Here is a 27,042-nt window from a genome sequence, read left to right on the forward strand (position 1 = left end):
GAAATTGTAGCTCCTTAAAAGTAATTATTTTGGGTCTTAAGTGTTGAAGATATTTCTTATTGTTCTTACGAGTCCTGTGTGGGAACAGTGAATAAATTAGAAGTATTTTGGATCTCTAGACATATATACAAATGTGGGAGACAGCAGGTAAATGTTGTCACTCTGTGTGGGATCAAATCCTGGTCTCTGCATTTGATAGTATATGCTTAAGAAAGTTATGTAACCTCACTGTACCTTTTTTCTTTATTTATTAAACAAGAATATCAACCACAATAATAATATCATTTATGTTATAGCTTTTCTTCCTTTTGATAGGAGAGGATTAAATGAGATTATAAATAGAAAGCACTTGGGTTAGGATGTGGCATAGGTAAGCAGTCAATACATTTGAATATAAAGGAAAATGTACTTTTTATTCTTTTATATTTATTTATTTATTTATTTGAGGAGATGTACTTTTTAATTTAAGATTAGTATGTGTATGTAACCTCAGGAGAAAGAGGCACAGGGAATCTTAGACACTGAAACACTTCTAAGGGTATTTTGGTGGCATCAACCATTTGTATATTATAACAATTTATCTAAAACACAGACAAGCTTCAAAATATCTGCAGTTTGATCTAAGATTAAAAAGTAAGATATCTTCTATTTTCTTTTAATATTTCTAAAGCTTCAGGAAATTTCAGTGTAGAGTAGGAGAGGAGTAGAGGGGAGTAAGAGAACTAAGTGAGGTTTAAAGAAGAACTACTGTTTACTCAAAATTTAAATAGTGGGACGATGATGAGGCCATTCTACATTTAAAATGGTAGGAATATTTTAAAATATTTAATTGCCTATCAGAGAAGAAAGTGGAATTGTTTGTTGGTGTTTTTCTTTTGGTTTGTTTCTTAAGGCTTTCTTTGTTAAAGTGGATATATTTTTTCTATGAAGAGATAGTGCCAACTATGTTGATTTAAATATATATACTTTTTAAAACAACAACTTTGAAAATGGATGCAAACTGAGAAAATAAAAGATGATGAATTTAAGTTTATTTTTTTCTGGTGATGTGTGTGTACTAGAATTTGAATCAGGCATGCTTTCATTCAGATACTTGCATGGTAAAGACCTGTGAAATGGTAAAACTTTGTTTAGCTGCCAGTTATCACTGTTGAGTACAATTCAAATTATGATATCATTGAAAGCACCTTAAAATGTCAGTCAACTCATTTCTTGAGCTGTTGGCTATCTATGATAAAGATATCAATAGCCTTCTTATCTTTTAGTATATGCTTCTCAGTTCAATTATTATGATTCTAGAGGCCTGGTGCACGAATTTGTGCATGGATGGGGTCCGGCCGGCCCTTCCTGATCAGGCAGGGCCAGCTATGGGTAAGGGCCATGGGTGGTTGGTCAGCCGGCCCTGACCCCAATCGGGGTGGAGGGGGGCAATCGGGGCATGACCAGCCAGGGGGAGGGGCCTTAGGCCATTGGCTGGCTGGCCCTGCCCCCTGGTCGAACTCCCAGTTGAACTCCTGGTCAAACTCCTGGTTGAGGGGGCAATTTGCATATTAGCCTTTTATTGTATAGGATGGTTAGAAATATTGCCTGTGCATTGGTGATGAGGTATTTTTGAAATGCAAATTAACATTCTCACTCAACACATGGTACAATTTCACTCCTGTCACTTTTAATGGCTGTTGTACCTTTATTAGTTCCACATAGCACAGAAACGGTTTAGATAAAACATAGCAGATTGCTAAATGTGGTAAGAAATAGGTTAGGGTTATGTCCCTCTAAGTTCTTTATTTTTTTAAAGGTGTCTTTTAAATGACTTTTTTAGTACTTTGCTTTTTCCCCCATTTTTCAATTTTGAAGATGTATTTACCAATTAGTATGGTAAATGTCATAAACATATATGACCTAGCAATTCCATTCCTAGTTATAGACTTATATATTCACCAAAAGATATGTATGACAATATTCCTAGCATCACTACATATAATAGCCTCAAACTGAAACCACTCAAATTTCCCCAAATGAGGAACACCTGTATGTATATTTTTTACAACAGAACGCTATACAGCAGTGAAAATGAACAATCTACAACTACATGCAGCCATGTTGATGAATTCCACAAACAATATTGGAAGAAGCCAGTAATGAAAGAGCCCATATATATGATTCTATTACATAAAGTGTGGCATCTGGGAATAGCTTATCTATTCTGTTATAGGAAGGATAATAGTTACTCTGGGAAGTGAAATGACGGGCAGAGGAGTAAGGAGCTTCTGGGATGAATGTAATGCTCTGTTTCTTAATCTGGGTGTTTGTCCTATAGTTGTAACTTGGTGACGATTTATTGAGATGAAAACTTATGAAATACGTCCTTTTATGTATTACTAGAGGCCTAGTGCATGATTTAATCATGCACCTGGTGCACCAGCTGTCTGTCTGTCCGCTGGTGCACCAGGCCTTTCGAAAGCCTCTGGCGTGGCGGAGGCTTTCGAAAGGCCTTGTGCCTGAGCGTACAGACAGCCAGCTCCCTCGCTTTGGCTTTCGATTGCGGGGGACCTGGCTGTCTGTCCGCTGGTGCACCAGGCCTTTAGAAAGCCTCCAGCGCAGCCATGGCGCAGACGCTGAGCAGATACTGAGCTCAGCGTCCTGCTGGCCCAATCAGCTACCCCGGCCACCCTGAGTCCCACCCCCTGCACCTCCCGCTGGCCCAGTCGTGGGTGTAGCGGAGTGATGGTAATTTACATATTACCATTTTATTATGTAGGATAATGTACATCAATAACAGATTTTAAAAAGGAAAGTCTCTTGATTAACTTAGGAGTTTTTTTATATTCTCAAACATTATGAAATATTTGTTTGGAGGGAAACAGAATGCACTTCAGATTTGAGATATAGGATCGACTTTGACAGTGCCTCACACAATATAGTTGCTGAATAAATGTGTGTTGACAGATCAGTATGCTTTCTTTTATTGTTGTGATTATTTTAAAACATGATATTAACATTTCATGATAAATATTCACAATAAAACTAGGTATGGCAAATCATATTTTATAAAACTCCTTAAAGGTTTTACCTTGGAGTATTGACTGGTGCCTAATGTGTCTTTCTTAAAAACATGGAAGGCTTATATGCTTCTTAAAGGCACATATTCAATTTCAAAGGACATTGCTAACTCCTTGCTTTATAGCTATTAGTAATTTCTATTTGGCTTCAGTCCTCCTTTTAAATTGTGTTTGTTGAATTTACTAAGGACAGTAATTTATTTATCACTATGATGATGCACTGCCCTAACAGATTGGTAGCTTGATGTTATCTTTTTTATAACAAAGAAGATACCTTTTATAATGGTTGTATAATTTATTTTGTTTAGGAAAGTATTTATTTTAGCAAATGGATGGCTACTGTTATATTAAGATAGAGAGATATTTATTTTAGGAGTTACAGAAGATATTTGTAAACAAATGGATCATTTTTTGAATGATCCATTTGTTTTTTAAAAAAACCTGAAGTTTATGTACAAATAAAATAATCACTAGAATACAATTTTATTGTCATCTTTCAATTTAAGGATTAGTTCAAGGATTTTTTTTTAAAATCTGGAAGACCATAGACTCATCCATGGATTAGATTACATAAAAGTCTCATAATTGTGAAATGGTTTTGTTTTGGTATTCTTTGTGGCTAATGGCACTAACCTATTTTATATTAAGAATATAACTCATACCTTCTGGCAGTGGTCAAGGAGACACCTGGTTGGTGGTATTGCTCTTATATCTGTCTGGGGCAAAGCAGACTAACAGTCCTTAGTTCATCCTAGCTTGATGCCTATGATGGTAGCCAGCTGTTTCATGTCTGGGGCACATTAAAAAAAAGAATGTAACTCATGTGGAGATACTTTATACCAGTATCCTGGCCGGGCATGGCTAGGTGGTTGAGCATCGACCTATGAACCAAGAGGTCACGGTTCAATTCCCGGTCAGGGCACATACCCGGGTTTCAGGCTCAATCCCCAGTGTGGGGCATGCAGGAGACAGCTGATCAATGATTCTTTCTCATCATTGATGTTTCTCTCTCTCCATCTCCCTTTCTGAAATCAATAAAGACAAACAAAAAACTTACCAATATATAAGGATATTTCTCATCTGAGCCAAGTAAATGTTTTTACTGAATGTTGTGTTTTCAATCCTTATTTCAGTGTTTCATAGAAATTTTTAAAGATATATTTTCTGCCATCTTTTTATATTCAAATCTAATTTATATGTGCTTTGCTCAAATCCATTTTATATGTTGCCTTTTTTGAACATTTTCTATTTCCTTGACTCGGGGGCTCAATTTTCCACCTTTTTTCACAGAATTCAAACTCCATTTTCCCCACAGTGATCCCTCCCATAAGCAACCCATAAGTCCTGAGCCTGTTCTGTTTTATTAGAATGCCTTCTATATTGATCCCAGGTGGCTCTATAAGTCTTTGTTGAAGGAAGCTCTAGAGGGATGAGCTAGGTTTAAAAATCTAGTTCCATTTTGAAGACATGAAGCACCAGCATCTGAAAGACACCAAGGAAAGCAGAATAAATGAGAGATACCAAGAAATAAAAGTTACAGAGGCTGAGGCTTGGGCTACTTAGGTTTTCAAATGCAACCCAAAAGGTATTGAATCTCAGAGGATTTCAGAGATGCTACAAAAAGGAATGAAGAAAAAAGAATTTGAAACAACTCATGACTGATTATTTTCTTCCTTGAAAGTATGTTCTAAGTTTATAATGATTTAAGAAAAAAGAGTGTCTGAGTTGTGTACAAATTAGATTTTAAAAACAAAAGACCTACTATCTTTAGCTTTACAAATTAAGTTAATTAGATTCACTAGAAAAATGGGAGTGTTTTTAAATACACCAAGGATCAGCAACAATAGAAAAATATGTTAGATAGTCTCATATAGTCTTTGACACTATCTAATATAATATTTAAACATCATGCAATTTTTAAGTATTAGAGAATATTCAAATATAGACTAGTTCCTCTTGTTAACTTTTATAATGATAACTAGGGGCCCGGTGCACAAAATTCGTGCACTGGGGTTGGGGGTCCCTCAGCCCAACCTGCCCCCTCTCACATACTGGGTGCCCTCAGGGGATGTCCTACTGATGGCTTAGGCCCACTCCCCACGCTCCTTTGTGGGAGGCAACCGGGCTGATCAGGGGAAGGCACCAGCCCCATCCCCCTCGCTGCTGCAGCCACTACCAGTCACCACAGCCACCAAGGTGTTTTCATCAACACGGACTCCAGTCCCTTCACCAAGAAAAAATCACAACTTTCTTCAGGCATTTTCAAGATGTGTCTTTCATAGGATATGCATTTTTTTTTAATCCTCACCTGAGGGTATGTTCCCATTGATTTTTAGAGTGTGGAAGAGAGAGGGATAGACAGAGAGAAACATCAATGTGAGAGGGACACTTTGATTGGTTGCCTCCTGTATGAGCCCTGACTATGGGCACCAGGCTGGGGGGCATGCAGGGACCCCTGGGCCGCACGCAGTGGTGGCCCCCAAGGGTCTCCACACACCCCAGAGGCCATCAGCCAGCCCCCCATCATGTGCGCCAGGCTGGGGGCGTGGACCCAAACTGCCTCTTGGTGCTGGAGCATTCCCAAGCGGCTGGGGCACTATGGTGGCACGGGATGTTCCCGCCCTGCCCTGCCCCCAGCCCCTTGGCTCCTGCACCTATAGGCTCAAAGTGGCCAGGGGGCGTTCTGGGACCCCTGCCACTCAGGACCTAAGCAAGGGGCCTACAGGCTCGGACTGGCCTGGGTCCTGAGGATGTTTGCGGGACCCAGCCCCTTGGTGCCTGAACCCTTAGGCTCCAAGTGGCCAGGGGGCATTCTGGGACCCTGCTGCTCAGGACCTAAGTGCAGGCCTACAGGCTCTGAGCGGCCTGGGTCTGGAGGATGTTTATGGGACCCAGGCCGTGTTCTGGGGCCCCTGCTGCTCAGGACCTAAGCGTGGGCCTACAGGATCTGAGAGGCTTGGGTCTGAAGGATGTTTCCCAGACCCCAGACTGCTGCAAGTGTTTGGGGGGCGGGAATGTTCCCGCCCCACCAAGGCTCCCAGTGGCCAGGGGGGCGTTCTGGGCCCCTGCCGCTCAGGACCTAAGCGCGGGCCTACAGACTCTGAGCGGCCTGTGTCTGGAGGATGTTTACGGGACCCAGGCTGCTCAGCGCCCGCATATGCAAATTAACCGCCATCTTGTTCGCTCTGATTGGCTGTGGGCGTACGGAAGGTGCGGTCAATTTGCATGTTTGTCTATTATTAGGTTAGATTAGTTTAAATGCCTAGGTATTTTGAAACATCATTTTAGAATTTAACCTGCTCTAACCTGTCTTCCATTTTGTCCATCACACCATTCACTCGATTCTTGGTCTTTTCGTCCCATATCAATGCTGGATTTTTAGTTATGATGGATGATCAATTCTTCCAATGATTTTAATGTTTGTTCTCTATTAATATATAGGAAATCAAAGTAATTTATTTATTCAAACCCAACGCTTTTGTATGCTGCCAAGGAAAACAACACATTTTTAAGGTCTCCCCACAATAAGATTAATTTTAATGCTGTAGTTACATGGAAATTATGGTCATGATGCTTGGTAAAAATCAAACAATAATAATGATAATACCTATAATGAAATTTAAGTCTTTATATTTCATTTTAAACTTATGTTTTTCCTATGCTTTTATTAAAAATTATATACTGGCATTCCCAGGTGTTCTGATACAATAGTAACTCATTAGTTCTCTAAGTATTACAGAGAGTAGACACTCAAAACCAAAAGGGCTGGTTTTTACTTTGTCTTCTTGACATTTTAAATCTTACGGACTATTACATTTTTAATTTTATTTTAATCTAAAAGATTTTGACATGCAATAAAATACTTAGGCAAGTTCTTTAGTTAAAGTTGGAAAGTGCAGCACACTGTTTCAGCATAATCTTCATGAAATTTTGCAAATATGCATATTCTTATATCAACTGAATACCAAGTTTTTTAATCATCTCTGCCGCTGGATGTGTTAAAGGGAAGAAACTCTTTTATATCAGATGATTACAGCCAAAAGTTTTTGGTTAATTGAATAAGTTGCTAAAATAAGACTAATAAAATGTGATATATACAAGCCATAACCTTTAAATTATTTTTTAATGATAAGAGATGTATATCTGTTCCCCAAACATTTTTTGAATTTAATCCCACTACATGAAATTCACTTTTTCTTTTTTAAAATAAACTACAACCATGAAAATTGTGCATGAGTTCCAGTTTTGTTTATGTGAAAATAAAGCAAGATTCTAAAGATACTCATGAAACAAACCAAGGACAGGTCACTCTTAACAGGTTGCTTTATTACATGTTCACTTTCCCTCCATAGTCTTCTTGCTCTTATTTGCTTTTCGGAGCCCTCAGGTAGCTGTTTTTGTGTGTGTGTGTGTGTGTGTGTGTGTGTGTGTGTGTGTGTGTGTGTATTTGTGTGTGTGTATTTGTGTGTGTGTATGTGTGTGTGTGTAGAAATCTCTTTGTAACCAGTAGAAAGATGGGCTGCAGTAGGATTAAACTGCTATAGTGGAACTAGAACCTTGTTGTCATTTTATTTCTTAACTTTTAATATTAATTCAAAGATAAAAGCTACAAGAATAGTAGAGATTTTCCCATGAATACTTTATCAAGTTCACCAACTGTTTACATATTCTTTTGCCCTTTATACTTTATCATTCTGTCTCTCTGTAAGTGTGTGCATGCATATGTTTTCTGAACCTGGCTAAAGTGCTGGTCTGTCAGAATTCACAAATGTAAAGTAATTATATTTTCTTTGTAATTCACAAATACCCTCTCTCATCACATCTTCCTTCATCCATTAATTTTATCTTCCACTGATGACATTCTAACTACATCATTCTTTTTACATCTATTGGTTGGTATTCTTCTATAAAGAAGAACTTTTTCTTCTCCATTTATTTATTTTTGTTAATTTGAAAATACAGATTCTTATGTTATTGAAGGGGTCATAATATCTCATTTATTTTCGTGCTCAAATGTTCCAGATTTGGCCTGTGCAAGTCCCTTCTAGTTGGCTTTTGTGTTCTCATAATTCTTTCAGCACTTACTTTTACTGGCACAGTCTCAACACTGGCATCAGCCATTTTTCTATGGAGTCTTGTTTTCTTTTAGTGGAGAATGGTAAGGGAAACCAAGATCTAGGTGCTACGTAAGTCATATTGCTGGGGAGTTATTGTCTCTTTCAGCGACTGAATTAGGAACAACACACACATATTAATTTACTTGATAAGTCCAATTCCCACACTAAAGGGTTTAGTCTAGTATTCTCTTTCTATTTTTGTAACTCTCTTCTCAAACTATGAAAAAAAAACTTCGCATATTATCTTTTTTTACAGAGCCCTTACTCATATATATTTTTAAATTTCTTTATTGATTAAGGTATTACATATGTGTCCTTATCCCTCCATTACCCCCCCAACCCCCCACTCATGCCCTCACCCCCCTGGTGTCTGTGTTCATTGGTTAGGCTTATATGCATGCGTACTAGTCCTTTGGTTGATCTCTCTCCCTTACCCCCACCCTCCCCTACCTTCCCTCTGAGGTTTGACGGTCTGATCGATGTTTCTCTGTCTCTGGATCTGTTTTTGTTCATCAGTTTATGTTGTTCATTATATTCCATAAATGAGTGAGATCATGTGATATTTATCTTTAATATATTTATTTGTTCACATGTATGATACATAATTAATTTCAGAATTGCTAACCCATGCCACTACAAAAAGAAAACCTACCAACTAGTGTTCAATATTGTTTACAGTTCTTCTTAGGCAACATTGACATATAGTGACATGCTCAGTTATGAAGGATACAGTTTAATACATTTTGATGAATGTCTACAATTCTGTAATGATTACCCTATTCAAGAAATATGACACTTCCATGGTCCCAGAAGGTTTACTCATGCTCGCTTAGAGCCAAACCTCATTAGCAACCTCTTTTTGAATTCTATCACCATAAATTAATTTTACTTGTTCCTTGCACATCATAGAAATAGAATCATTTGGGATATGTTCTGTTGTGTCTGACTTCTTTCACTCAACATACTGTTCTCAACATTCATTATTGTTATTGTATCACTAGTGCATTCATTTTTTAAGTGTGTAGTTCCAGTGCATGGATACACCATACTTTATTTTTCTTGTTGGTGTTCATTTGGGTTATATCCAATTTTTAGCTATTATGTATAAGATGCCATAGAATTCTAGTACCAGTTTTGCTCAATATATGTTTCGTTTCTCTTGGATAAATATCTAGTAGACATGCCCAGTCATAAAGTAGGACTCAGTTTATCTTTCTAAGAAATCACTAAAATATTCTACAATGTGGTTGCCCCATTTTATGTTCTTACCAGCAGTGAATGAGAGTTCCAATTGTTCCACTTACTTTCCGAATATTTGGTGTTGTTAAATTTTTGTTTTCAGCCATTCTAGTGTTTGTAAAATAGTATCATGCTTTGTTTTTAATATAAATTTCCATGAAGAAAAATGATGTTGAAGTTCTTTGACCCATGAGTATTTAGAAGTAGGTTCTTAATTCCAAATATTTGAGACTTTCATAGACATATTATTTTTATTGATTTCTAATTTTAATCTGTTGCGGTCAGAGCACATACTTCCTAAGATTTCAATCTTTTGAGAGGTTGATATGTTTTATGCACTGTTCCAGGTGCTCTTGAAAGAATATATATTATTCAGTTTGTGGGTATAATATTCTATGTATCCACTTATGTCAACTTGATTGATTTTGTTATACAAATATTCCATATATTTTTCAATTCTTTTTTCTACTTGTTCCATTAATTGCTGAGTAATGAGTGTTAAAATCTCCATCTATGATTATAGATGCCTAGTTTTGAGTGTTACTTCTGTGCATTTTTGCTTCATGTATTTTGAAACTTGCTAGGTGCATACACATATGACAGTATGTCTTTTTGATGGTCTATTATTTTATGATTATGCAAGTTTTATTTTTATCTCTAGTACTACTCTTTGACTTGAAGTCTACATTGTCTTATGGTAATATAGCCATACCAGGTTTCTTAAGACCAACGTTCTAATGCTATATGATTTTTTTCATGCTTGTTTTCATTTTCCCAATTTCTTGCCTTCATAGCATAGATGACCTATTTTAAAAGATTCCATTTTGTTTCCAGTATTGACATTCTAATTATATCTCTTTTGTTATTTTAGTGATTGATCTTCATATTTCTGTACATAGCTTTCAGTTATCACAGTCAAAATTCAAATAATATTTTACTATTTCACAAAATGTATAAGAACCTTACATCTTCATAATTCTATTTACACTTACTGCTAATTTGTTTTCGTTATCTTATGGATTTCTATGACACTTATATGGAACCCACAATTACTTTTATATTTTGATTTAAACAGTCATAGGTCTATTAAATGTAAAAATTTACTAAAATAAAATATATGGTACTAAAAAGTAGTCCTTTATATTTGCTCAGAACACCTTCTCTGATGCTCTTCATTTTATCTTTAGCATCTGGGTTTATGGTATATTTTCCCTTTATGATGAAGAAATACTTTCAGCACTTTTTTTTTTCCTAATGCAGGTCTGTGCTTTAAGAATGCCTTTATTGTAGGTTCATTTTTTAAAACTTTTATTCAGGTTAAAACAATAAAACAACACATATTTGATCTAACTCTGGTTGTTTGAAGGAAAAATCTAGAAGTAGGTCCTGTGAGGTTTAGTTTTGTGCTAAATAAGAGAATTATTAAAAAATTCTTGCCCTCACTAGTGTGTTCCGGTTGGTTGAGCGTCTTTATGTGCCTGTTCGATTCCCAGTCAGGACACACGCCCAGGTTGCAGGTTTAATCCCCCTTTGGGGTGCATGGGGGAGGCAACTGATAGATGTTTATCTTTTTTCTGTGCTTGCTCTCTAAAATCAATAAAACATTAAAAATGCTCTGTTAAACAAAATTCTACTTTGTTAGCTTATAACATTCAGTTTTCTTTCTATATATAAGGCCAATGATCTGTTACATTGATGTACTTCATGTCAAATTACTGCAAAAATTTAAAAAAAAAAACACAAACAAAACTTCATTTTTTGGAAGGATATTTTCACTGGATATAGAATTCTGGGTTAAAAGTTGTTTTTATTTTCTTTCAGCAATTTAAATATCACATATAGCCTCTGTTGATGAGAACTTAGTCTTTATTCATATTGATTGCTTCCCTGTATATAATATGTTAATTTTTTTTTTGTCTGCTTTCAGACTTTCTCTTTATGTTTGTCTTTCAGCAGCTTGGCTATGCTGTGTCTACGCTTGTTTTTCTTTGCATTATTCCAGTTTGGATTTTCTTGGCCTCTTGAGTCTGTAACCGAATGTTTCTTACCAACTTTGTAAAAAATATTGGCCATTTTGTCAGATTTTTTCTGACTCATTTTCTTACTCTATTCTTTTCTAAGACACTATAATTACATATATTTTAGACCACTTAATGTTGTCCTGGTCACTGAGTCTCTGTTTTTCAATATGTTTTCTTCCTGTTCTCCTCACTCAGTAATTGCTATTGATCTAACTAAAGGTACACTGAAAACTTTCTATCCTTTCCCAATCTCCTATTAAGCCCATCCACTGAATTTTTCATTTCAGGTACTGTTTTTTTCTTTTCTAGATTTCTTGGTCTTTTAAAAAATCAAGCAAGCAAACAATCAATCAAGCAAATGAACAAATTTCTATTTATCTCCTGATACTTCCCATCAGTCTACTCATTATGACTATAGTTTCTGTTTAAGTATTTGAACATATTTCTAATAGCCGAGCTTTGCTTGCTAATTTTATTATATGGGTCATTTCAGGGTTGCTTTCTATTAACTGCTTGTCTTCTTGAACATAAATCACATTTCACTGTTTCAAAATATTTCATAATACTTTTGATTCTTAGTAGACATTTTGGGGTTGTATGTTTTTAGAGACTCTAGATTCTGTTGCTGCAGGCAGTTACCTTTGTAGACTCAAACTCTATTTTCCCTGGGATGGGCAGCAGTTGAAGTCTCTGTTCAATTATTTTAACCTTCCATCTGTTTCTCCTGGATTCTTTCTTATACCTGCGTAGGTTGAAAGTCTGCAAGGTGTTTGAATGGAGGTTATATGCAGATTTTTCTTTTTCTTTCTTTTCTTAAAATTGATTTTGCAGAGAGAGGAAGGGAGAAGTAGAGAGAGAATGAAACATTGATGTGAGAAAGAAACATCGTTGCGAGAGAGAAACATAAATTGGTTGCATGTGCCCTGATCAGGGATTGAACCTGCAACCTGTGTATGTGTCCTGACTGGATATCAAACCCACGACCCTTTGGTGCATGGGGCGATACTTGTTTCTCCCATGCACCTCAGCCACACCAACCAGGACTTTCCATTTTTTAAATTTAATTTACTGGGGTGACATTGAGTCATGGATATGTGCAGATTTTGGAGCTCCCCTTTCTCTAGCTCTCTGTTTTCCGAAAATTTCGTCTATAATTTCCAGCCGCTATTAAGCATTTTGAAAACTGAATAGTGCCCTCAGTGAAAAGGTGTTTAATGGTTTGCAAAGTGAGATTCTCTTATTTCAAGACTCAAGTTACCTTTATTTTTATTTGCTTTATACTTGCTTCTCCCATGCATCTTAAAAAGGGAATATTTATAATGTCAATGAAAAAAATTACTGAACAAAGGCAATTGTATTAGAATCTATTAATGTATGTAGTGATCAATGAAGTTGGTGATTAAGGTTCCATGACATTGTAAATTATATTTGAACTTAGAAAATAAAAATGTGAACTATCTGTGGCAGTAAATTAGAGGCTATTGTTACAAGTGAAATTTTAGGTTAGAAAAAATAAAATTAATATTCTGTTATTCTATTTATCTATAATGATAGAAATGATTATGTCCACAAAATTATTACCTGCAAATGTGATTTACACTGCTAAATGGATTACATTTTAACACATTCCAGCTGTAATAGTTTATTAAGTTAACAAAACAGAGATATGTAATCTTGATCATTGTTTTGAATTGTTTCTACTGAATATAAATTATATACAATATCTAAAAGTCATCTGTGTTACTGTAACTAAACAAAGACATAAATTACATTTATTCAATTATGTTGTTTACATCTAATTCAAACTGGTTTTTAAAGTAGCAGAGAGCAGACATCAGAAATGGAAAGACTGAAGATTCATGGCTCTCTCTAGGGGGTTTTGAGAAATATATTTTATTCATTTAATTGACATGGATGAAGGGAGAAACTTTCAAATTTATTCTTTACTTATTTATTGCATGTATAAGTTTCATTTGAAAACTTACCATGGTATTTAAGCTCAGAGCAGTTACCTTTTATGCTTTCCTAATTAGATTAGATGTTAAATTGTGGCTCATAAAGTTAAAAAAATTGGCAAGATCCAATTTGTGGTTCAAATGTAGTTGTAATAGGTGAGATAATCATTTGTCAAACACAGTTATTGAAAATATTTACCTTTGCAAATACTCTGTATTAGTCAGCAGATGGCATGCATTATACATTGACTATTCTACTCTCTTATCAAATGTATTTTTAAACAGAAAGCATCTGGTTTTCTCAAAAAATACACATCATCTCCTCATTTGCAGTTTAGTGCTAATTTGTGAACTATTTAGTAATAATCAAAGAAGGTGCTATTTAATCTTCATTTCGTTTGTATAGCAGATTAAATCAAGTATAGGATGGGGTAAAAAAATACATTTAGCAATTCCTTAGTAAGCTTCAGCATCTAGAAAAAAATAATTCTGAGCAATTGTTTCTCTGCTTTGGCTTGCATAGGAGGACAGAAGTCTTTTGGATGCAGTTTCTGAATGCCTTCCATGAATTTCTGGATTATAAAAACCATTTACTCTTATGTATGGGTAACTGCATGAATTCAAAATATAAGAAACAAGTAAATTAACAAACAAAGGCAATTAAATTACTTCTAAGTCATCTTTTTAAGATAACACTGGAATAGCCTAATTGGACAATCACTTTATACCTAAACCATACACTTGTTCACAAGCTTCCTTTTGAGTGGTTTCAAAGGAGAATTTGGCTGGTGAATACTCTAGCCTAATGTAGCCTAGCATAGTTCTTGTCAAACTGATATCCATCTGTCAGTCTGGCCTGATGCCTATTCCTAAAGTACTGGGTCACTTCTTTCAGGGCAGAGCTGTGTCTGTTAAAGTTATCTCCAGGGAGCTAGGTTACACAATATATGACAGTGAACACATAGAGAACCAGATACACAAACTGCATACACCTCACACCAGTCAAAATGGAGAGAATAGACATTTGCCTGCCTTCATACCAGAGTTGTTTTTTAATGTGTTTAGCATAGAATGACTCTCTTAATGCTAACACTGATGCCCTTTTAAATATGAATCTGCTTTAAGTCCTATTGGGGGAAGCAGAATAATTAGGTAGATTCCGTTATGATATTAAAGTCCCTTATTCCTAAACACAGAAATTAATTAAATAGCCATTGAAAAGCAAAAAAGACTTAAAATTGTTCCTTAGATTTGAATAAATAAAATTAAAATATATTCCCATGTGAAAATAGCAAATAAACAGAGATCTTAGTTATTGTATTCCTTACCAGTTAAGATCTATGTTTCATTTTCATTTTCAGAGAAGAGTACAATCTCTCAAATAAATTATATTACTTTGGTGCTAAAGGCCTTTGGGTTTGATTTTTTTCAGTGTCTGTGTTTAGAGTTGTAGGAGATAAAGGACATTAATGAAATGTGACTTATTCAACTCATTTGATAGTCTTCAAAAGACTTTTGAAATGTTAAATGATCAGCCAAGAAGAAAAAGCTTCTTGATCTTACTGTGTGGGTATGGATGTGGGATTGTGGGACTGCCATTCTAGCTACTGGCTCCCAAAGATGCTAAAAGTAGCACAATGTTGGTTGTTTTGACAGATGGCTGCATTTTGCTGTGCACTTCTTCCGTACTGTGTACTGTGGACTGCTAGGAGTGTTTCATTGGGATGGGTATTTCCCTTTTCTTTCTTTCTTTTTTAAAAAAGTTCCATTTACTGCCCTGCTGGCGTAGCTCAGTAGTTGAGCATTGACCTATGAACCTGGAGGTCATGGTTCAATTTCCAGTCAGGGCACATGCCAGGGTTGCAGGCTCCATCCCCAGTGTGGGGTGTGCAAGAGGCAGCCAATCAATGATTCTCTCTTATCATTGATATCACCATCTCTCTCTCTCTCTCTCTCTCTCCCTCTCCCTTCCTCTCTGAAGTCAATAAAAATATATTTTAAAAATTAAATTAATTGGAGTAACATTCCTTATGTCAGGAATGTTAATAACATATATAAAGAAAGCTGGGGAGCATATAAGTGGTGAGGAGATATGTATTAACCAGGGAAATCTGTAGCAGTTCTGTGGACCTAAGAGATGAGAGAAATCTGTTTTATAAAATGAGCTCTCTGTACTTGAGGGTCATGCCCCGAGTCTTTCCTGTCAAGTGGCTTGCATTCCAAGTTTCCTCTTGCCTAAGGCAGCACTGATTCAACAGCTTGAAAAGAAATTGGGTCCCTATTTATAAGGAGTTTGTCCCATACAGGTGCCTTGAGTTTATTGCTTGCTTCAGAAAACCTGTTTTCACTGGAAAATAAAATGACATGGTAAGAAAAGGTCACTAATTCCCTCTCCAATGATAGGAAATGGATGTCATGAGTGCTGTGTGTCAGCTTCACTGTAATGACAGGAGATATAAAAATCAAATTGTCACTCCTACCTGGTGGATATAGGTGACCTGCGGCCACGGGCAGGTCATTATACCTGTAGGTGCCAGATACTCCAGGATTTGGCATCAGGCCTCATGTTATGCTCAGAAGCCAGCTGGCTGAGTATTAGGGAAAACCAGGGAGACTTTGGCTAATTGGAGATTAAAATATGGCCATGTAAAATATGCATAAGAAAACAATATATCATTTTATAAGTAAATAGAATAATTTTGGTTAAGAGGATAAGCACATATGAAATACATGAATTCACTCCTTGTTTCTCACATTCTCCCCTATCTCAGCTGCCTTGGTACACCTCTCCTCAGCAAAGGCACTAAGCAGCATGCAATCATGTCACTCTGTCACCGAGTCTCTTTCTCAATGAAATTCAGGTGTCTAAATAGAAAGGAGTGATGGCAGATTTTTTCCCCTCTTTCAGCAGAAAGCCAAGGAAATGCTTTCAGAAAGATGAAAGCTACACTTTTATGCCATCACAAATCATCTGTATAACACTTGGTGCACAAATATTGAACCTCTTTGTGTCAGCTGTTTATTGCTTGGGTTAGGACAGAAATACATTTTCAATGTCAATGCTTGATTAGGTGAACAATTCCCTGCAAGGGGAAGCTGAGTTACTGGTTGTACGAAGATAGAACAGAAGCCCTTGTGAAATAATTAATGTTCTTCGTTTGAGAAAAATCAGGATTGCATAACAAAATGGTATGAAGAAACTAGAAGTGTACATGTAGTATGTTTTCCAAAAACTTCAAATATTTTGTCATTATTTAGACAATATGTCTGTGACAAATGTGGTTTAAGAACTATCCTTACTAATAAAGATACAAATGTTACAATAAATTAGAGTTTTTACTTACCGTGTACCTACTATGCACCATGCATTTTAAGTTTTATTTATTTTAAAAATATATATTTTTATTGATTTCAGAGAGGAAGGTAGAGGGAGAGAGATATAGAAACATCAATGATGAAAAGTATCGTTGATCAGCTGCCTCCTGAACGCCCCACACTGGGGATCAAACCCACAACCCAGGCATGTGCCCTGACTGGGAATCTGAACAATAAGAGAATTACTATTGAAGGGCGGCAATCTTTGGAACACTGGGGTTTAACTAAATGTTTTATTTAAAACAACCAAATGCACACCATCAAAAATTAATAATTAGGTTATGAGAATTTCAACTACCATAGATTCCCATCATATATATTTTATTTTTTAAATAACTCCTTATTATTGAAAGTATTACATGTCTTCCATTGACCCCCTTCAGCCCACCCTCCCATCATATTTTTCCCCCATTGACCCCCTTCAGCCCACCCTCCCATCATATTTTTCATAAGTCACCTGCTAGGCTGACATCTTCTTTTTAAAATATATTTTTATTGATTTCAGCAAGGAAGGGAGAGGGAGAGAGAAGAAACATTAATGATGAGAAAGAATCATTGATCAGCTGCCTCCTGTACATCCCATACAGGAGATTGAGCCCACAACCCAGGCATGTGCCCTGACTGGGAATCAAACTGTGACTTCCTGGTTCATAGGTTGATGCTAAACCACTGAGCAACACCAGCCAGGCAGGCTAACATCTTTTTAAATAGAGCAAACCCATATTAGAACTTGTACACTATGAAGGGGTATATCATAGAAAACCTGATGCATATTAAGAAATGAGTACTTAAAACACACAGGAAGTGTTGGAGTGTTGGCCTGGAGGGCTGGAGTAAAGTAAGGAGGTGTGAGGCTTCCTTTAAATTAAATTATCTATAAAGTGTCAGAAATTATTAAAAAAACGTCTTGGTAGTAATATAGCTTCTTCCCCCTTTGGATATGTTGTGAGTTTAAAGTAGATTGAGACAGATTTAAAAAATTTACCAATACTGTCTTTATTATTATTTTTAACCTTCATTTTTATTTAATTTATTGGGGTGACATTAGTTAATAATATTATATAGTTTAAAGCAATCTATAGATTCAATGAAATCCCTATCAAGACACCAATGGCATATTTCACAGAACTAGAACAAATATTCTAAATATTTATATGGAACCACAAAAGACCCAGAATAGCCACAGCAATCATCAGAAGAACCAAGAGGAATCATGCGACCTGATATCAAACTATATTGCAAGACCATAGTAGTCAAACAGCATAGTACTGGCATTAAAAACAGGCATATAGATCAATGGAACAGAGCAGATAGCCCAAAAGTAAATGTATGCCTTTATAGTCAATTAATATTTGTCAAAGGAGGCAAAACCATACAATAGGGCCAAGACAGTCTATTCAATAAATGATGGTGGGAAAATTGGACAGCTACATGCCAAAAATGAAACTAGACCATCAACTTACACCATACAAAAGAATAAACTCAAAATGGATAAAAGACTTAAATGTAAATCACAAAACCATAAAAATCCTAGTAGAAAACAGAGGCAGTAAAATCTCAGACATTTCTCATAGCATTTTTTTCTGATATATCACCTTAGGAAAGGGAAACACAAGAAAAAAAAAAACCCCACAAAAACGACTGGGACTACATGAAACTAAAATGTTTTTGCACAGCAAAGGAAACCATCAACAAAATGGAAAGACCACCCACTGAATGGGAGGACATATTAGCCAATGATACATTTTGTAAGGGGTTAATTTCCAAGACTTATAAAGAATTTATACAACTGAACACCAAAAACATAAGCAATCCAATTAAAAATTGGACAAAGGACCTGAATAGACCCTACTCCAAAGAGGACATAATAAGCTAACCAACAAAATGGAAACAGACTCATAGATAGAGAACAGACTGACAACTGTCAGAGGGGAAAAATGTTGCCAGGCTGGGTGAAAAAGGTGAAGGGATTAAGAAAAAACACATAAAACACCCTCATAGACACAGAGACAACAGTATGGTGATTACCAGAGGGAAAGGGAGGTGGAGGGAGGTAGAAGAGGGTATAGGGGGGATAAATGGTGATGGAGGGAGACTTGACTTGTGGTGTTGAACACACAATACCATCTTTAAAAACAAAGATCAATATGAAATATTTTTTTGCTTGGCATTCAAGCTAACCTATTTACTAACACTATGGTTAGGATCAAAAGTATAATATACTCATTACTTTGTAGCTCCATATTTACTTTGTATTATACCATATTTATGCCATTTATTTTTCCCAAACAAAACAAGTACAGTCTTGCTTTTTTTCCTCTAGTACTACTGCCATGGTGACATGCCCTACCCTTTGCCCCTGCCCCATTCCCTCCTCTCCATATGTTAAAATGTCCCTAAACTTCAAAAGTCATCTCTTCCAAAGAGCCTTTGTGGATATCCCCACGAGCTGTGTATGACCAATTTTTCTTTCTTTGATCTCTCATATCTACAAATTATCTAAATTATGATGTGTTCTACCATTTTATCTTTGGCAGTATGGTTTCTAGTCTGCCATTATGATTTCTAGATTCTATGATTTCTCTTTTTTTTTCTGAAAATTAAGGTGATTTTTGGTCATGTTTCCTGATATCTTTCTTGTTTTTATATATTAAGAAAGTCTCACAAGTTGCATTTGCTGGGATTGCTAGTTCTTTCTGTACTCTGGGAATTGTTTATGTATCCTTTGAGAGTTCAACTTACTCTCTCTTATTACCTTTCATGGGCTTCAAATATCTCTGGACCATGTTCAGTTTATTTGTTTTAGTTTGAAGATCATGGTCTTGATAGCAAAGATGCAATCAAAATAGTTGAAAAGTTCTGTATTCTTAGATAAAATCACCTACTTCTAGATACCATGTTCTGTTCTGAATTCCTTGAGTCCTTTTTCTTGCTTCTAGTACTTATAAATTGAACACATTTTGAGCTTTTACTTTCCCAGAAATCTTTTATCCTTTGGTATACACTTCATATTTGTAATCTCAGCTGATGTGTCAGAGTGACTTTTACTCTGAATTTTCTAGAAATTGTCATTTTGTGGTCTATAGCCCATTATAGGCTCAATACCTCCCCTTAATTTCAGTTGGAAATTCTCATTCCATCCAATCACTTTCTCGCATAGTTTTATCACTTCTACTTCATCGTCAATTTTCCAGTGGATGGAATTTAGCACTTTGGCATGTTCTCTCCAATTGACAGAATAATGGAATTATCAGCATTGAAGTTATGGATTTGTTATATAAGCAACACTTAACTGAATGTGACTTCTAGCAGATGGCCAGATGCTGCTATGTTGTGTCTCTCTGGCACTTTTTAAATCTGCATAGATGGGAGGTTTTCTTTGTTCTTCCTTGGAGGTCAAGGTAAATCACACTACCTATTAGAGTTCAGTCCATTATTTCTCCTCGGGAATCAACTCCATTCCCCTCTCATATCTGCTGTCCTCTCTCCCATATCTCTAATTTCTCTACCCTGAATGTTTCCTCTGCTTAAAAATATTTTTAAAAATAGCAAAGCTCGAGAATTTGTCCCATAATATCTGTTAGGACTATAGGGCAATCCAACCCTTAACAGCCATTTGTAAGCTTCCTGCCGCAGGAGAACAAAAGACCAGAAAAAAAAAACAAAAAACCTCTCTGGACACCAGGAGTCAGACCCTATACGGAATTGAAACTGTCCTAAGGACACCTGATCGAGTACCTGCATCCCATACCCATCCCAAGCCCACCACCTCAGCCCCCAAACCCATGACAACAAACCCAGAGCCAGTGACTACAGATAAGGATGAAACTCCAGCTCCTGCGGGCTGCCATCATCAACCTAATATTCCCTCGGCTCCGTGCTGTGCATTTTCCCAGATATTGGATATTACATAATCCTAAATATTTCCATTTCCTTGTCTCTTGTAACCATATGATAGGTTTAAATCATTTTGGCGATGTTAGAGCTCAAACTGGCAGTTACTGTGTACCAAATATGTGTCGGCAATTAGTTAATTCTTTCCACAGCTATGAACTTGAAGTTTAGATCACCTAGCAGTAAAACCCATGGAGAAACTGTGCTATGAGTTCTGGGATGTTCTAATCTTTAAGGATTCAGTGCCCAAGTAAAGCTTTTATTTGGGGCTACATTTGATTCACTCTGGGAAGGTTAATGATTTTTTTCACTGTAACTGTGTAAGAGTGAGTATTACCTATGATTGCCTATGATTAAATGCTGAGAGAAATGGAACTCTGAAATCCCTTTCAGATGATCAAGTATGTCAAATAACTTTTGAAATCAGCAGGCTTCCTAATGAGGGACAAGACAACCATTTGGAGTAAAGACAGAAATTAAAGCAGCATTGAAGATGTAGTTAGAAAATTCAGAGTAAAAAAAAAACTATAAATATATTTGCAAACAGAATAATTAAACCTGTAGTAAGTGTTTCCCTGAAACAAAATAACCCAGAAAATATTACAATTTGAAAATAAAAGAACAAAGGTTTTCTTTATTTTTGAGGCAGATGAATAGCATGTGTGTATCCTCCTAACAGTTACAGAAAAGTAATGATTAACAGTGTCAATCACCATAGTGAACTGTTCCGTGTATGTCTCAAATCAAATTGTTATTGGGAAATAAATTGCAACTTGGTGAAGAGGGAGTATTTCATAGTACTTTAGGGAGCTGGTATGGCTATTTCTCTGACAAAGATTTAGCATTGCACAAATTGAATTAGAGATGCATTTGACCTGCTATGAAAGAAAGATGCTCTTGATGGCAGTAGAATTCTTGTCATAGATTTTCCGAGTCTGTGGCATTATTTCAGTTCCAGCTTTTTATAGTATATACCTCTGCTGTGAGGGAAGACGAACAACACCTATGAGTCCCCGTGAGGAGAGCATATACATTGAAGCTGCACCATAGAACAGTAACAAGGGATGGAGTTCAGTTGTGCAAGGCAGTCCCAGCCTGTCTTTGTTTTAATAATGTAGAAAGGGTAGCATTCACATTTCCGTTTCTGGGTGTACTCACTCCAAGCCCACCCTCACACATGGGATTCCTCTAAATAAACTCGATGCTGGTAATCATCTGACTCATTAGCAAGTGTTTCTTCCTGCCTGAAACTAAGTGGGTGCAATGGAGGATAGATTAATTTTTAAATCCCGTGGAATACACATCTGCTCTCTTTGCTTTCTGGTTGTTGTTGTTTTTAATGTCAGCAGCATAATTAAAAATAAAAATGTATTGCTATATCAGTAGAGATGAGATGGTTAATATATTTGAAAAGGAATAAAATCATCCAATAATTAATAATCATGCTAATTAAATATTTCATTATTTTTGTAGAATTTGTGCTTTAGATAGAAGGAAGAAAAATCTACCAAAAATACAGAAAAGTTTCTTAATTGTTTGCCTTTCTCTCTGCCTGGAATTCTTCCTCCCCCTTTCTACCGCTTATTCCTCCTTATTTTCCAGATACCTCCTGATGCAGCCCTAGACCACAGTTATCACTCTACACTGAACTTGTAGCTTTTAAAATATTCCACACATTGCCCTACCTGGTTTGGCTCCGTGGATAGAGCGTCAGCCTGTGTACTGTAGGATCCCAGGCTTGATTCTGCTCAAGAGTATATGCCAAGGTTGCGGACTCTATCCCCAGTAAGGGGCATGCAGGATGCAGCCAATCAATGATTCTCTCTCATCATTGATGTTTTTTTCTCTCTCCCCCTCTCCCTTCCTCTCTGAAATAAATAAAAATACATTTTAAAAAATAATAAAATATTCCACACATTTGTTATTTAAAATATAGCATTTAATAACCTTATTATTTTAATAAAGTAGTGGATTTACAGAAATTTCATGTATTTGGCTTAAATCCCCACCTACATTAAGATTTCCTTGAAGGTGAGGGTCTATGGTTTGGTATTCTCATCCCTAGGACTGGACCTCTTCACATGGTTCATGCTCAATAGTTCTTTGGAAATCGATGTATATTTTTAAAAAATCATGATGTAATATTTTAATCAAATGACATAATCATAATACCAGTGACCAAAACATTCAGTCATTAGAAATTACTATGATGTCTTTCATTTTCATTATATTCAGTTACCTAAGAAGCAAGGTTATAGCCTTCATTACCGTGACTCTCTTCCTCACAAGACTGTACATCTGCTGATCTATCCCCATGGCCCAATGCCCACCTCCCTCAATCCTTTCCACTGGTCTCTGGAGCTCATGTTATTTTTCCTAAATCTCATTTTAAGAATTTCCCTTCATCTTCTTACTCTGTCCCAACCTGACTTCCAATGAGAACACTGCTTCCTCTGCAGCATCCTTCTTACTGGCTCTATGATTTCCCAAACCCTTTGCTCACACCATGGTCCTAGAGATGGGCACACTCCTTGTTCCAAACCACAGTTCCTCCATCCTTTCTGACAACTTTCCCCCTCCCCCAAAACATGCTCTTCTCAATCTCAATTTTAGTTGCTTTGGTCCCAAACCTTAGAACTATTTTTGTTATTTCTTCTCTTCCACAGTAAATACTGTTGGTTCTGACTTCAAAATATATCAATAATTCAACCATTTTATTTTTTTAAATCCTCACCTGAGGATATTTTTCTATTTATTTTTTTAGAGAGAGTGGAAGGGAGGTGGTGAGTCACAGAGAGAGAAACATCAATATGAGAGACATCTCGATTGGTTGCCTCCTGCATGCACCCTGACCAGGGCCAGGGATCAAGCCTGCAATGGAGGTACGTGCCCTTGACCAGAATTGAACCCAGGATCCTTCAGTCCGTGGGCTGATGTTCTATCCACTAAGCCAAACCAGCGAGGGTAATAATTCAACCATTTTCCACCACTCCCACTGCTAACACCCTAGTCTCAGTCATCACCATCTCTTGTAGATTATTACATGTTCTAAAATGGTTACCCTGCTAGACTCCCTGTCCAAATATGACTCAAAACAGAGTAATATCTTTAAAGTATGTCTTTACTTTTGAATTATGTCAGTCACTTTTAAAAAATGTTGCGTTGAATTATGGTTTATATTCAATATTATTTTGTATTAGTTTCAGGTGTTTGACATAGTTAGGCAAACATATACTTTACAAAGAGTTTCCCCTGATATTTCCAGTACACACTGGAAACATTCACAGTTCTTACAATATTATTGACTCTATTTCCTATGCTGTACTTGTCACTCATTTTATTTTTATCCTACAATAGCTTTTCCATTTCACTCTGAGCTAAATGCAGATCTCCTACAGTGGCCTAAGTGGTGCTCATTATCTAATCTGTTATTGTCCTACTCCTACCAACCTTGCTCCCTCCACTCCCTCCCCATCTGGCATGCTTGCTCTTATTGGCACATACCTTACAGAGGTTTGGTACCTGTTGTTCACTATGCCTTGAATACCCAGATACCTACTTGATTTTCTACCATACTCCATGTTACTACTCAATTCTCACCTCATCATTGAGGGGTTTTTTAATCATCTTCTATGAAGAAACAGTCTCTTTCACTAGCATTCTCTAGCCACCTCATCCTAATTTCTATGTCTCCCTAGCATTTATCACATTTGACACATTACCTATGTATTTTTCTGTTACTTCCACTAGAACATAAACTCCCAGAGGACAGGGATGATGTGGCGTCCAAAGATTTCTGACATAGGATAAACATTCAGGAAACAGTGTTGAATAAATGAAAAATCAATTCAACTAGATTATTTATTTTTATCTAAGCACTATTGAGGCATATATCCATTTAATAAGCTAGTTATATTTGTATAGAATTTGCTTCTGTAGTGATCTTAGAACTTTAGAAACCTACTAATCAGTACAGCCCAGCTTCTCTTTGTAAAAATTAATGTGATTAAAAAAAGAGAGAAATCCCAGTTTGAAATTCACTTTATATATCTGCTCCCAAATACAAATAAAGCATATGTAGATTTTGTCTCCCAACTTTTTATTTCAGACCCTCATGTTAGCAAAACATTTTAGAGCACCTCAACATATGTATACCTATTTATTTATATTTTATATGCACATAGAAATGTAATAAAATATGAATATTTTTAAAAATACCAAACTATAAGTGGAAAATAAAATAATTATCAATTTAACATTACATAATTTTGTTATTAATGTATTAAAGCTTTATCTTTCTAATGATAGATGTTTATTTTGATACTCTAGATGCTTAGTTTTTTAATGTCATAATTTTATGTGGCTTCCAATATTTATTGGTTAATATCTCAAGGCAATTTATACATTCAGGTTAAAGTTCACTATAACCAATAATGAATATAAGATTCCATTTATATGAAATTTGGGAATGATAGCTAAAGAATGAAATTTATCTTTAGAGTGATGAAATGTTCAAAACATTGTGTTGATGATTATACAACTGTGAATAAATTTTTAAAAACTTTGAATTGTGCACTTTAAATGGTAAATTATATGGTATGTGAATATATACTGAATGACCAGATTATTATGATCTCTGAACGCATAATAATCTGGCCACTCAGTATAGAGGCCCAGTGCATGAATTTGTGCATGGGTGGGGTCTGGCCAGCCTGGCCATGGGGAGGGGACATGGGCGGTTGGCCAGCCTGCCTGCTGGTTGAACTCCTGGTCGAGGGGACAATTTGCATATTAGCCTTTTATTATATAGGATATCCACTGAGTGGCTAGATTATTATGCGTTCAGAGATCATCATCATCTGGCCACTCAGTGTATATTAAGCTGTTACAACAAAAGATCATGTATAAGTCACATGATAAATTCATTATTTTAATAGTCTTCTTCATTATTTATATTTTCTTAAGCATTGTGCCAAAATAATTAGGTTAATGTTTTACTTCTTATCTTAGCTGAGAAATCCTTGCTAGAGAAGTCAACTCTGCCATCTTCTAGCTTTTCTCTTGTGCTTGAATTATTTGTAATATCTTCCTCTAATGCTTCTTTTCAGCACTGTTATTAGGTCACTTCCATTTTCAAAGGGTTAGATTGTTTAAAACTGGATAAAATAATCAATGAGTCTTAACCAGGAATATAAAATCTACAGATGGCCTTGAGAAACTTTGGATGAACAGAGGTTGGGGTGGGGTGCTGGCTATGATAAATCCTTCATTTAATAACCGTGACAAGTAACCAACATGAAGTGCCAAAATTATCATATTAATCTATACATTAGAATCAATATAGCTTAATTTCTTTCTTATGCTTAGAATAAGTAGAAATAGAAATAGAAACTGCATTTTCCTCCTCCACACAAACTCTTGAGTTATACAAAACCCACTGAGGAGAACAAAAGTATAATTTAATGTGGTGTTATTCAAATATTATGTAAAAATCTAAGTGGAGTAATAGATATTTGATGAGTGACTTAACTTAAATAAAATTTTTAAAAATATCAGAATATATTAGCATGTCAAATCATTGTGTCATTAAAATGACACAAATAGCCCAGCCAGAGGGCTTGAGTTGGTTGAGCATCTTCCTGTGCACCGAAAGGTTGTTGGTTTGATTCCCTTATCAGGACACCTACCTGGATTTTGGTTTGATCCCTGGTTGGGCACCTACAGAAGGCAACCAATCTATTCCCTCCCCTTCCCTTCCCTCCCCTTCCCTTCCCTCCCCTTCCCTTCCCTCCCCTTCCCTTCCCTTCCCTTCCCTTCCCTCCCCTCCCCTCCCCTTCCCTTCCCTTCACTCCCCTTCCCTCCCCTCCCCTTCCCTCTCCTCCCCTTCCCTTCCCTTCCCTCCTCCTCCTCTTCCTCCTCCTCCTCTTCCTCCTTCTTCTTCTTCTTCTTCTTCTTCTTCTTCTTCTTCTTCTTCTTCTTCTTCTTCTTCTTCTTCTTCTTCTTCTTCTTCATCTCTCTCTCTCTCTCTCTCTCTCTCTCTCTCTCTCTCTCTCTCTCCTCCAAGCATGTCCTTGATGTCCTTGGGTGAGGATTTTTTAAAATGCCATCCCTAATGGGACCATTATAGGTGAGGTTTCAGGAACATATTTTGAAATCAGACTTTAAAAAAAAGATTTTTAATTGATTTTGAGAGAGAGAGAGAGAGAGAGAGGAGAGAGAGAGAGAGAGAGAGAGAGAGAGAGAAACATCGATGTGAGGACAATACATCGGGAGGCTGCCTCTTGCATTCTTGCATGCCCCTACTGGGGATCAAGCCCACAACTCAGGCATGTGCCCCTGACCAGATGTGAACCCCACCACCTTCCAGTGCATGAGATGA

The 27,042-nt window shown here is 36.4% G+C and overlaps 1 pseudogene; it reads left to right on the plus strand.

Moving 5' to 3' along the window:
* The first annotated feature begins 3,721 nt into the window (after positions 1–3,721).
* LOC114234072 (small nucleolar RNA SNORA48) lies at positions 3,722–3,865 on the plus strand (annotated as a pseudogene).
* The last annotated feature ends 23,177 nt before the right edge of the window (positions 3,866–27,042 follow it).

The sequence above is a fragment of the Eptesicus fuscus genome, chromosome 1, assembly GCF_027574615.1.
Source record: "Eptesicus fuscus isolate TK198812 chromosome 1, DD_ASM_mEF_20220401, whole genome shotgun sequence".
In the NCBI taxonomy this organism is placed as follows: Eukaryota; Metazoa; Chordata; class Mammalia; order Chiroptera; family Vespertilionidae; genus Eptesicus; species Eptesicus fuscus.